The 13,864-nt window shown below is 39.3% G+C and overlaps 1 protein-coding gene across 3 annotated transcripts in view; it reads right to left on the bottom strand.

Moving 5' to 3' along the window:
• KLHL8 (kelch like family member 8) overlaps positions 1–13,864 on the bottom strand; it is a 62,552-nt gene that overhangs the window by 42,010 nt on the left and 6,678 nt on the right. The gene's annotated exons all lie outside the window — the stretch shown is intronic.

The raw sequence follows: 13,864 nt of genomic DNA on the forward strand, positions 1-13,864 counted from the left end.
TTAAACAAACAGTCAGTAGAGCATTTCACAAAATGTGATCATTACTAAAATTAACCCAGGTACAAGTAAGGCAGCTAGCATTGCATTTCAAACAATAGCCTCTCCAGTACAGTAATCGTCTAACTTTATTAATGTATAACTGCTAAAAGGAAAAAACAAAAACAAAAAAAAAAACAAAACTTTCAGATCTGGATATGCAGGTATAGTGGCAAGAGGTGAAAAGCAGTCATACTTTTTCCATAAACTGAGTTAGGAGCAGCACTTTCCAGCCAAGATGAGAAAAAGGAAGTTGACAAAATGATTTTTAAAATTCTGACAAAAGCAGAAATTGTATATTTTGCTCACTGATCTGCTTAGGCAAAACTGATTTGGAAAAAAAAAAAAAAATGAGAACAATGAGGGGCAGATATTTGGCAAATGGACAAGTAGCTGAAATGTGCTTCTATTATCCGAGATATTTTAAAGAGAAGTGTGGCTCAGCCCCATGTACATTTCCTTTAACATGCTATATTATTTAAAAAGTTCCAGTAACAAAATTAAAATTTTCATCAGGCAGGCTCTTTATTGCAGAAAAGACATGCTAGGTCACCTCTGCAACAAAACTTTCCAGCCCGTTTGCGATCTTATTTTAAACGCATGGGTGTTGTCATTCCTCTGCCGGCCAATCAAGAGCGCTGAAGACCCCCACACCCAGAGGAAACTTTGAAGAAATGTTCATGGGGAGCTTGATGAAGTGGAGAAGAGTATTTGTGCTCTGTATTAACATAAAAAAAGTTTACAGATATGTACAGTTTAGCAGTCTTTATAGACCAACAAGTTGCATTAGGCAGCAGCCTAGTTGCACACAAGCAGACTGGAGAAACAGGTTCACTCAGGCTATTTAGATTATACTGGTAGAACAATTAGTCAGTAACTATGGAAACCTTCTGTAATGAGTGGGATTTTGTCATTTCAATGCATAGTTTGTGCTTATTATTTAAAGCTTGTGAATACACAATTAATACTCATTAATTTGTGCTGCTGTTAGCATATCTATGGCATTCCACAACCATGGTATTTACAAGAATTCAATGGACAATATAAAGCTGTCCATTATTTCCTCTGTAAAACAGATTTTCTGTGCTGGGTGCTCTGGCCACAACTCATGCCCACAATATGCTCCCTTATGAAGCAACATATGAATCAGCTTCAATCTAAAATAATTGTAGCTTTTCTTCAGGGTCAAAAATAGAAATAAGAAGGTTCCAAGCTGGATCTGCAAATTGCTTTCAACATAAGCTGACTCAATTAAAGGGCTCTACTAAACCAGAGAGTCAAGCTCATGTCTTTAAGAAAAAAGCAATAAAATTCACATGTTCAGGCATAAGAGTCTCTAGCTAGACATCACATTACAATTTTACAATCTACTAATGTTAAGAAACCGCATTAAAATGTCTGAGCCTACTTAAGATCCAACATTTAAATAAAATGTAAACAACATATCAAAACAGTAGTTCAAGAAGCCCGTTTTTTTTTTATTTTTATAATAGCTCTTTTATAAAATTCGCCACATACCTGACAATTTTTTTTCTTTTTTTGATTGGCGAACATTTTCATCTTTATTCAACCTAAACTTAGTAGATTGTAAAACTTTTCAAATTACCAATGTGTACAATGTAGCTGCTCTTCCATAAAATAGTAAAGCTGACCAGCCCCAGCTAGCATTAAAAGCAGATCATCAGGCAAATTGCTAAATGGATATAAAATCTCATCATTGAGATTTCTGCTGACCATTTAAAACTATTGAAGAAAAACAGCCAGCATCAAAGATGAACTTTATCTGCTAAATACACAAAATATATATGTATGTATGTATGTATGTATGTATGTATGTATGTATGTATGTATGTATGTATATATATATATATATATATATATATATATATATGTGTATGTATATATATATATATATATATATATATATATATATATATATATATATATATATATATATATATATATACACATATATACACATATACATACACATACACATACACACACATATATATATATACACACACACACACACACACATACACACAGTTAACTTCTGTCCATCCAGCCAGTTTGGAGAATTTAAAACCGCTCTGTCACACAGTACAACCCTGTCTGATCCAACAGGAGACCAGATTTTTCACTACAGCACATAAAGATTTTTTAAAACGTAAAAGTGGAAGCATAGCACCTTGAAGCCAACAGTGTGGCACCCAGGTGGCCAGCTCCGGTGTCTCAAGCGCCAGCCACTATCATTGGTCGGGAGGAGATGACATCAGATTTGGCATTGCTGAATTTGTGCAGTAAACTGCGCAGCTTACTGCACAGGCAGGTTACAAACTTTAATGCAGATGAGACAAAAGAATGACTCCTCCACTATAAATCCTGCCTGTCCACCAATTTTTGTCCACCAATTTTTAATTCCCAGCCTGAGGTTCCACAGGCAAGGGATTTTTATACAGGCTTGGAGTGGTGACATTTATCTACATGTCTAATGTGGAGGATGTAAGGTAACAAACTCTAAATTGCAGAAGAGACTAGCACAGGTTTTCAATCAGAACTCCAAGGAATCCTCGGGTTTCTAAAGCGATGAGCAATTTCTGCCTCTCAAATAAGTTCCTGCTGACACTATTGATCTTTTTTAGCTATCTGTAAGAGGATAATTCTTCCCAAAGACCACAAAAGTAATGAGCATTCTTCCCACTGACCATCACACTAATGTACTGTAAGCTGTTAACTTTTTGGCTTTAGAGATTCCCTGCTAAAAGTTATTTCAAGGATTCCTCCATGTTAAAAAAAAGCTGAGAGGCTGCTGGAATATGTTTCCACTTCAATAAAAAAACCAGCCTGCTTTCAATTTAGTTTAATGTAAATTTTCACTTTAACATAGGTTTTTGTCCCTCTCCCCTCCTGTGAGCTGACCGTGAAAGCAGGAGCTGAACACTGCTGAGCTCTCTATCCTCCTATAAACAATGTTCCTTGCACAGCAGGAAAGCTGACTAGCTCCTTGTGCTGCTCCTCCTTCTCCCAGTCTAAGCTCTGCTATACAGGGGATTGCAAAATGCTTATATTCAGATCAAAATGAAGTATTTTACACAGCTTGCTTAACCACTTGCCCTCCTGAGGATTTACCCCACTTAATGACCAGGCCTCTTTTTGCTACTAAGCATTGCACTAATTCAACTGATAATTGCGCAGTCATGCAATGCTGCACCCGAACGAAATTTACATCCTTTTTTTCCCCACACAAAAAGCTTTCTTTTGGTGGTATTGTGCGGTTTTTTTTTTTGCGCTTTAAAAAAAAAAAAAAAAAGCTGACAATTTTGAGAGAAAAAAAAAAACAAAAACAATATTTTGGACTTTTTGCTATAAAACATGTCCAGTAAGAAAAAATGTAAAAATCAAATTGTCATAAATTTCGTCCAAAATGCATTCTGCGACATGTCTTTGCTAAAAAAAAAAACCCACTACATGTAAATTAATTGGTTTACGTGAAAGTTAAAGCGTTGACAAATGGCGGGAAAGATACTTGGATTTTTAATTTTTTTTATACCAATAATGGTGGCGGTTAGCGACTTATGGAGGCGATTAGCGACTTATTGCAGGACTACGGCGGAGATTCTGACACTGGGGGGGAACTGACTTGGGGTCACTGACATCCCCAGTGACACCAATACAGTGATCAGTGCAAAAAAAAAAAAAAAAAAAAAAAAAAAACCCACACTGACTGTACTAATGGCACTGGGGAGGAAGGGGTTAACTTTATTCACTGAAAGGGTTAACTGTGTGAGAGGAGTGTTTTACTAGGGGGCGGGGGTGTGTATTGCATGGGGACACACTGATCGGGAGAGATAAACTTCTCTCCGGATCAGCGTGTCAGGAGCTGTCAGGGAACTGACAGAAAGCAGAGCTACTGCTGCCCTGCTCTCGGTCAGTGATTGCCGCTAATCGGCGGGACATGGCCGGTAATGACTGGCCGTGACCCAGCGACTGACACCCTCGGCCGGGATTGGCGGTGCAGGTAGGGCGGCGGCGCACCTCGCGCGTGCCCTGTTTTGCAAACGCACGTTTTAAACCGTGCTTTTGCCCAGCAGTGCAGACCTGCCACCATATTTCTACGATGGCTGGTCGGCAAGTGGTTAAAGCAAAAAAAAAAAAAAAGTGTATTTACTACAAAGCAGCATTACATTTGTATCTTATATACAGTATCTACAGTGGATATAAAGTCTACACACCCCTGTTAAAAATGTCAGGTTTCTGTGATGTTAAAAGAAAATAAAAATCATATGACAAATCTTTTCAGAACTTTTTCCCACTTTTAATGTAACATATAAACTGTACAACTCAGTTTAACAAACTGAAATGTTTTAGGTGGAGGGAAATAAAAAAATGTAAATAATGTTGTATAAGCGTGCACACCCTTAATTTAATACTTTGCTAAAACACCTTTTGATTTTATTCGAGCACTCAGTCTCTTTGGGTATGAGTCTATCAGTATGGCACATCTTGACTTGGCAATATTTGTCCATTCTTCCTTGCAAAAACACTCCAAATCTGACAGATTGCGAGGGCATCTCTTGGGCACAACCCTCTTCAGATCACCCCACAGATTTTCGATCGGCTTCAGGTCTGGGCTCTGGCTGGGACATTCCAAAACTTTAATCTTCTTCTGGTGAAGCCATTCCTTTGTTGATTTGGATGTATGCTTTGGGTCGTTATGCTGAAAGATGAAGTTCCCCTTCATGTTCAGCTTTCTAGCAGAAGCCTGAAGGTTTTGTGTCAATATTGACTGGTATTTGGAACTGTTGATAAATTCCCTCTACCTTGACTAAGGGCCGGTTCACACTATAGAAACGCAGTCCAGATGCATTTTTAATGAGTTCAAGTTTGTTTTTTCCCCTCAAATTTAAATAGGGAGACATGCATTCTAGTGCAGTAAAAATGCAGCATGTTCTACTTTTTTTTTATGTGAACTATGACAGACAACCATATTTTTTATGTGAACTATGACAGACAACCATGACAGACAACCATATTTTGGATGCAGAAAAAAAAAGAAACTGAAACACATAGTGAACTGGCCCTAAGGCCCCAGTTCCAGCTGAAGAAAAACAGCCCCAAAGCATGATGCTGGCACCACCATGCTTCACCGAGGGTATGGTGTTTTTTTGGTGATGTGCAGTGTTTTTGCGCCAAACATATCTTTTGGAATTTTTGCAAAATTTAGCCAGGCTTGGATGTATTTCTTTGTAAGAAAAGGCTTCCATCTTGCCACTCTACCCCATAGCCCAGACGTGAAGAATACAGAAAATTATTGTCACATGTACCACACAGCCAGTACTTGCCAGATATTCCTGCAGCTCCTTTAATGTTGCTGTAGGCCTCTTGGCAGTCTACCAGACCAGTTTTCTCCTCATCTTTTCATCAATTTTTGAGGGACGTCCAGTTCTTGGTAATGTCACTGTTGGGCCATATTTTCTCCACTTGGTGACTGTCTTCACTGTGTTCCATGGTATATCTAATGCCTTGGAAATTCTTTGTACCCTTCTCCTGACTGATACCTTTTAACAATGAGATCCCTCTGATGTTTTGGAAGCTCTATGCGGATCATGGCTTTGATGTAGGATGTGACTAACAAAATGTCAGGAAAGACCTACTAGAACAGCTGAACTTTATTTGGGGTTAATCAGAGGCACTTTAAATGATGGCAGGTGTGTACTGACTCCTATTTAACATGATTTGGAATGATTGCTTAATTCTGAACACAGCTACATCCCCAGTTAGAGTGTGTGCACATTTAAGCAACCACATTATTTTTGTTTAGGTTTACCCCCCCCCCCCCCCCAAAAAAAAAAAAAAATGATTTTAGTTTGTTTTTCAATTGAGTTATACAGTTTATAAGTCACTTTGAAAGAGTACTGATTGTTTATCGTGGTTTCATTTTTTCTTTGCATCACAAAAACCTGACATTTTAACAGGGGTGTGTAGAATTTTTATGTCCATTGTACCTAAAGTTCAGCTGTAGGCTACAGGACCCATCACTACTCTGATTCATGTAAGCTGTACAATCAATCATCAGGCTAGAATAGAGGGTTGTAGCTTAGCTACAAGGTCAGAAAAGCACTTGTCCAAGACTAGTAGCGGCAAGAAGAATGCAGAGGCCATCTACATTGTCGGACAGCCGCAGGGGGAGGTGGCTAGGCTTTACAAAGCACATAGAAACATGGGGGGGGGGGGGGGAAACGACACCTCAAGAGTTCTTCAACATCAAAAAAAATGGCCAATAGTACAAAGCTTCCAACTTTACTTGCGTAGATATATGGACGTCTTCCCTTTCATAGTTCTCTTATTGCCACAAGCATGTAACAACTCAAAAAAAAAAAAAAAAAAAAAAACCACACCTTTACATCCAATATGCACAGAGACATGTTTAAATGTTTTTCCACTGCACTGCCACTCCATTCTTAAAGTGTTACTAAACCCAGGACTCTGCATTCACGATATCTGGTCTCCCACAGTACACAGAACATGGAAGTGCAATTATTTTAGTAAATATAAACTGATAAAATACCTTTTCTCATCAGCAGTAAGAGCAGTCTTGTAACTTTAGCTGAGCACTGGTTAAAGCTTGTAGGAGGAGTTTCCTTCCTGCTCGAGGATGATGCAGAATCCCTAAAAGAAGTTCTGTCTGGACAGTGCTGATTGGCCCTGTGATGATCACATGCATTCTCCCAAGAAAAAAAAAAAAACTCTCTAGCAATACACACTAAACTGAGCATGTGCAGAAGGGCTACGGGTTCAGTCTGTCTCATCAGCATGGACATTTGAACAAAAGAAGGAGCAGAGAAGTCAGGATCAAACAGCCTTTTTACACAATGTAGAGGATTAACCCCTTAGGTTCCACAGAGAGTATAACCAACATGCTTTACTGCATATGCAGACTGATTTTACGGATGTGGGTTTAGTAACACTTTAAATCTTTCAGTAGGCTCTTCGGTTTCCTTTCTGTATTTTCTAGGTGTGTGTCAGAAGAAAAGTTTGGGAGAGTATAGCTTGTGTTATTTTCCCATCAGGTCTGCTGTGTTGGATGGTGATGTTCAGATATCATGCTAAAAGGATGGGGTGACATTTACAGCCCTGGCCAAAACTTTTGAGAATGACAAATATTAATTTTCACAAAGTCTGCTGCCTCAGCTTTTATTATGGCAATGTGCATATACTTCAGAATGTTATGAAGAATGATCAGATGAAATGCAATTAAATGCAAAGTCCCTCTTTGCCATGAAAATGAACTTAATCCCCTCCTCCAAAAAAACAAAAAAGCATTTCCACTGCATTTCAGCCTTGCCACAAAAGGACCAGCTGACACGTCAGTGATTCTCTTGTTAAAACACAGGTGTTCGTGTTGACAAGGACAAGGCTGGAGATCACTCTGTCATGCTGAGTGAGTTAGAATAACAGACTGGAATCTTTAAAAAAAGGGGGTGGTGCTTGAAATCATTGTTCTTCCTCTGTTAACCATGGCTACCTGCAAGAAAACAAGTGCAGTCATCATTGCCATGCACAAAAAGGGATTCACAAGCAAGGATATTGCTGCTACTAAGATTGCACCTAAATCAACCACTTATTGTATCAAGAACTTCAAGGAGAGAGGTTCAATTGTTGTGAAGGCGGCTTCAGGGCACCCAAGAAATTTCAGCAAGCACTAGAACAGTCTCCTAAAGATGCTTCAGTTGCGAGATCAGGGCACCAGCAGTGCAGAGCATGCTTAGGAATGGCAGCAGGCAGGTGTGAGCGCATCTGAACCCACAGTGAAGCAAAGACTTTGAGGATGGCCTGGTGTTGAGAAGGGCAGCAAAGAAGCAACTTCTCTCCAGGAAAAACAGAGGCACAGACTGATCTTCTGCAAAAAGTACAGGGATTGGACTGTGGTAAAGTAATTTTATCTGATGAAACCCGTTTCCAATTGTTTGGTGCATCGAAAAAAAAAAAAAAAAAAAAAAAAAAACAAACACTAGTCCGGAGTAGAAAAGGGGAGCGCTACCATCAGTCCTGCATCATGTCAACAGTAAAGAACGCTACAAAAACATCCTCCGAGAGCAACTTCTCCTAATCATCCAAGAACAGTTTGGTGACAAACAATGCCTTTTCCAGCATGGCGGAGCACCTTGCCATAATGCAAAAAGTGATAAGCAAGTGGCTTGGGGAACAAAACATTGAAATTTTGGGTCCATGGCCAGGAAAGTTCCCAGACCTTAATTGATTATGCAAGAAAAGACTGCCATCAGTCAGAATGTGGCCCAGAAGTGGATTAACAGCATGCCAGGGCAAATTGCACAGGTCTTGAAAAAGAAAAGTCAACACTGCAAATATTAACTATTTGCACAAACATAATTGTCAATAAAAGCCTTTGACACTTATGAAATGCTTGTAATTTATACTTCAGTATACCATAGTAACATCTGCCAAAAAGGTCTAAAAACACTGAAGCAGCAGACTTTGTGAAGATTAATATTTGTGTAATTCTCAAAACGTTTGGCCAGGGATGTACAGAGGTGCTGAGAAGAGGAGTTTCAGGAGGCGGAGTCAGTACAGGAATCACTGCTTGCGGGCAGCACAGTATCATGGGATATGTAGTCCTTGGAAATGTAAACTAGATGAGAAGCTGCAAAGCATACAGGGAATCCAGGAATTTGTGGAAAGATGACCAGCAGAAAGCCCAACATAAAAAAGGAGATTTCCAAGTGAGCTTATATTGGAATGTCAATAATAGTTTGTATTATTACAGTACTGATGTTATAAAGTGAATATGGGACCATAAAACTCTTAACCCTTGATTTCCCTAAAGATTAAAATAAATAAAATAAATAGTTCCAGGTCTTTATATATCACATCACTGGCCTGAATCTGCTGATTTATTGGTCAGGCACAGATTCGTGTCACCACCGGGTCTTGGCTAATGGCAGGGATTTTAATGAAAATTGCAGATTGAAAAATAAATTAAAAAAAATTAAAAAATAAAATAAAGGGGGGGTTTGAAAGTGGATTAACACACATTTATATTACACACACACAGTCCATAAATATTGGGACATCGACACAATTCTAACATTTTTGGCTCTATACACCACCACAATGGATTTGAAATGAAACGAACAAGATATGCTTTAACTGCAGACTGTCAGCTTTAATTTGAGGGTATTTACATCCAAATCAGGTGAACGGTGTAGGAATTACAACAGTTTGCATATGTGCCTCCCACTTGTTAAGGGACCAAAAGTAATGGGATAGAATAATAATCATAAATCAAACTTTCACTTTTTAATACTTGGTTGCAAATCCTTTGCAGTCAATTACAGCCTGAAGTCTGGAACGCATAGACATCACCAGACGCTGGGTTTCATCCCTGGTGATGCTCTGCCAGGCCTCTACTGCAACTGTCTTCAGTTCCTGCTTGTTCTTGGGGCATTTTCCCTTCAGTTTTGTCTACAGCAAGTGAAATGCATGCTCAATCGGATTCAGGTCAGGTGATTGACTTGGCCATTGCATAACATTCCACTTCTTTCCCTTAAAAAACGTTTTGGTTGCTTTTGCAGTATGCTTTGGGTCATTGTCCATCTGCACTGTGAAGCGGCGTCCAATGAGTTCTGAAGCATTTGGCTGAATATGAGCAGATAATATTGCCCGAAACACTTCAGAATTCATCCTGCTGCTTTTGTCAGCAGTCACATCATCAATAAATACAAGAGAACCAGTTCCATTGGCAGCCATACATGCCCACGCCATGACACTACCACCACCATGCTTCACTGATGAGGTGGTATGCTTAGGATCATGAGCAGTTCCTTTCCTTCTCCATACTCTTCTCTTCCCATCACTCTGGTACAAGTTGATATTAGTCTCATCTGTCCATAGGATGTTGTTCCAGAACTGTGAAGGCTTTTTTAGATGTCGTTTGGCAAACTCTAATCTGGCCTTCCTGTTTTTGAGGCTCACCAATGGTTTACATCTTGTGGTGAACCCTCTGTATTCACTCTGGTGAAGTCTTCTCTTGAGTGTTGACTTTGACACACATACACCTACCTCCTAGAGAGTGTTCTTGATCTGGCCAACTGTTGTGAAGGGTGTTTTCTTCACCAGGGAAAGAATTCTTCGGTCATCCACCACAGTTGTTTTCTGTGGTCTTCCGGGTCTTTTGGTGTTGCTGAGCTCACCGGTGCGTTCCTTCTTTTTAAGAATGTTCCAAACAGCTGTTTTGGCCACGCCTAATGTTTTTGCTATCTCTCTGATGGGTTGGTGTTGGTTTTGTTTTTTCAGCCTAATGATGGCTTGCTTCACTGATAGTGACAGCTGTTTGGATCTCATCTTGAGAGTTGACAGCAATAGATTCCAAATGCAAATAGCACACTTGAAATGAACTCTGGACCTTTTATCTGCTCATTGTAATTGGGATAATGAGGGAATAACACACACCTGGCCATGGAACAGCTGAGAAGCCAATAGTCCCATTACTTTTGGTCCCTTAACAAGTGGGAGGCACATATGCAAACTGTTGTAATGCCTACACCGTTCACCTGATTTGGATGTAAATACCCTCAAATTAAAGCTGACAGTCTGCAGTTAAAGCACATCTTGTTCGTTTCATTTCAAATCCATTGTGGTGGTGTATAGAGCCAAAAATGTTAGAATTGTGTTGATGTCCCAATATTTATGGACCTGACTGTAATGATATATATATAGATATATATATACATATACAGTGGGGATCAAAAGTTTGGGCACCCCAGCTAAAAATTTGTATTAATGTGCATAAAGAAGCCAAGGAAAGATGGAAAAATCTCCAAAAGGCATCAAATTACAGATTAGACATTCTTATAATATGTCAACAAAAGTTAGATTTTATTTCCATCATTTACACTTTCAAAATAACAGAAAACAAAAAAAATGGCATCTGCAAAAGTTTGGGTACCCTTCAGAATTTATAGCATGCACTGCCCCCTTTGCAAAGCTGAGACCTGCCAGTGTCATGGATTGTTCTCAATCATCGTCTGGGAAGACCAGGTGATCTCAAGCTCAAAGGTTTTAAATGCCCAGACTCATCTGACCTTGCCCCAACAATCAGCACCATGGGTTCTTCTAAGCAGTTGTCTAGAAAACTGAAACTGAAAATAGTTGACGCTCACAAAGCTGGAGAAGGCTATAAGAAGATAGCAAAGCGTTTTCAGATGTCAATATCCTCTGTTCAGAATGTAATTAAGAAATGGCAGTCATCAGGAACAGTGGAAGTTAAAGCAAGATCTGGAAGACCAAGAAAAATATCAGGCAGAACAGCTTGCAGGATTGTGAGAAAAACAATTCAAAACCCACGTTTGACTGCACGATCCCTCCAGAAAGATCTGGCAGACACTGGAGTTGTGGTACACTATTCCACTATAAAGAGATACTTGTACAAATATGGTCTTCATGGAAGAGTCATCAGAAGAAAACCTCTTCTAAGTCCTCACCACAGAAATCATTGTTTGAACTTTGCAAATGAACATATAGACAAGCCTGATGCATTTTGGAAACAAGTTCTGTGGACCGATGAGGTTAAAATTGAACTTTTTGGCTGGAATGAGCAAAGATACGTTTGGAGAAGAAGGGGCACAGAATTTAATGAAAAGAACCTCTGTCCAACTGTTAAGCATGGGGTTGGATCAATCATGCTTTGGGGTTGTGTTGCAGCCAGTGGCACAGGGAACATCTCTTGAGTAGAAGGAAAAATGGATTCAATCAAATTTCAGCAAATGTTGGATGGTAACTTGATGCCATCTGTGAAAAAGCTGAAGTTAAAGAGAGGATGGCTTCTACAAATGGATAATGATCCTAAACACATCTCAAAATCCAAGGGGGATTACATCAAGAGGCGTAAACTGAAGGTTTTGCCATGGCCTTCACAATCTCCTGACCACAACATAATTGAAAATCTATGGATAGACCTTAAAAGAGCAGTGCGTGACAGACAGCCCAGAAATCTCAAAGAACTGGAAGACTTTTGTAAGGAAGAATGGGCAAAGATACCTCAAACAAGAATTGAAAGACTCTTGGCTGGCTACAAAAAGCATTTACAAGCTGTGATACTTGCCAAAGGGGGCAGTACAAGATATTAACTCTGCAGGGTGCCCAAACTTTTGCAGATGCCATTTTTTTGTTTTCGGTTATTTTGAAAGTGTAAATGATGGAAATAAAATCTAACTTTTGTTGACATATTATAAGAATGTCTAATCTGTAATTTGATGCCATTTGGAGATTTTTCCATCTTTCCTTGGCTTCTTTATGCACATTAATACACATTTTTAGCTGGGGTGCCCAAACTTTCGATCCCCACTATATATATATATAAATAAATATACATACATACATAGATACACACACACGCATACAAACATACACCCCTGCCATAAGCCACTTTACCTCCGCCCTATAGCAGGATAACTGCTGCAGGGCAGACTCTCTGCACACAATATCGTACAGTGAAGGAAATAAGTATTTGATCCGCTGCTGATTTTGAATGTTTGCCCACTCACAAAGAAATGACCGGTCTAAAAATTGAATGGTAGGTGTATTGTAACACAGACAGAATAGCAACAAAAAAATAAAAATAAAATGCATGTCTAACAAATTATGCACGGATTTGCATGTTCATGAGGGAAATAAGTATTTGATCCCCTATCATTCAGCAGGAGTTCTGGCTACCAGGTGTCTTTCATACAGGTAACAAGCTGAGATTAGAAGCAGTCTCTTAAACGGAGTGCTGCTAATCTCATTTTTTACCTGTATAAAAGACACCTGTCCACAGGAGCAATCAAACAATCAGATGCCAAACTCTCCACCATGGCAAAGACCAAAGAGCTGTCCAAGGATGTCAGGGAAACACAAAACAACTGTCAGTCTCCCTAGGTCTGGTGCACCATGCAAGATCTCACCTCGTGGAGTGTCAATGATCATGAGAACAGTGAGGAATCATCCCAGAATTACAGTTGTGTTCAAAATAATAGCAGTCAGACATCACTAGCCTGATCAATCACTGTTTTTGGTAGAAATGATATTTCTACATGGCAAATAATTTACTAACAGGTGTAGTAGAGTAATAGAAATCCAACAGACCCAACAGTCATGACATGCATGCTGCTGATTCTGTGTAATTGAATCACTAATTGAAAGGGGCATGTTCAAAATAATAGCAGTGTGGAGTTCTATTAGTGAGGTCATTCATTCTTTGAAAAACAGGTGGCAATTATTGCCCTTATTTAAGGAAGGAAGGCAGCAAATGTTGTACATGCTGGTTACAGTGCATTTCTCTCTGAAATTCTGAGGAAAATGGGTCGTTCCAGACATTGTTCATAAGAACAGTGTACCTTGAATAAAAAGTTGATTTGAGAGGGGAAAACATATAAAGAAGTGCAGAAAATGATAGGCTGCTCAGCTAAAATGATTGCAAATGCTTTAAAATGGCAACCAAAACCTGAAAGACGTGGAAGAAAGCGAAAAACTACCATTCGAATGGATAGAAGAATAGCCAAATTGACAAGGACTCAGCCAACAATCAGCTCCAGGAAGATCAAAGAAGGTCTAAAGTTACCTGTGAGTACTGTTACAATTAGAAGACGCCTATGTGAAGCCAAGCTATCTGCAAGAAGCCCCCGCAAAGTCCCACTGTTGAAAAAAAAAACACATGTGCTGAAGAGGTTACAATTTGCCAAAGAGAAATGGCGCAACATTTTGTGGACTGATGAAAGTAAGATTGTTCTTTTTGGGTCTATTGGCCGGAGACAGTTTGTCAGGCGAC

This window comes from Staurois parvus, unplaced genomic scaffold (genome assembly GCF_062004578.1).
Source record: "Staurois parvus isolate SC_StPar_1 unplaced genomic scaffold, SC_StPar_1.0 ptg000091l, whole genome shotgun sequence".
NCBI classification, from domain to species: Eukaryota; Metazoa; Chordata; class Amphibia; order Anura; family Ranidae; genus Staurois; species Staurois parvus.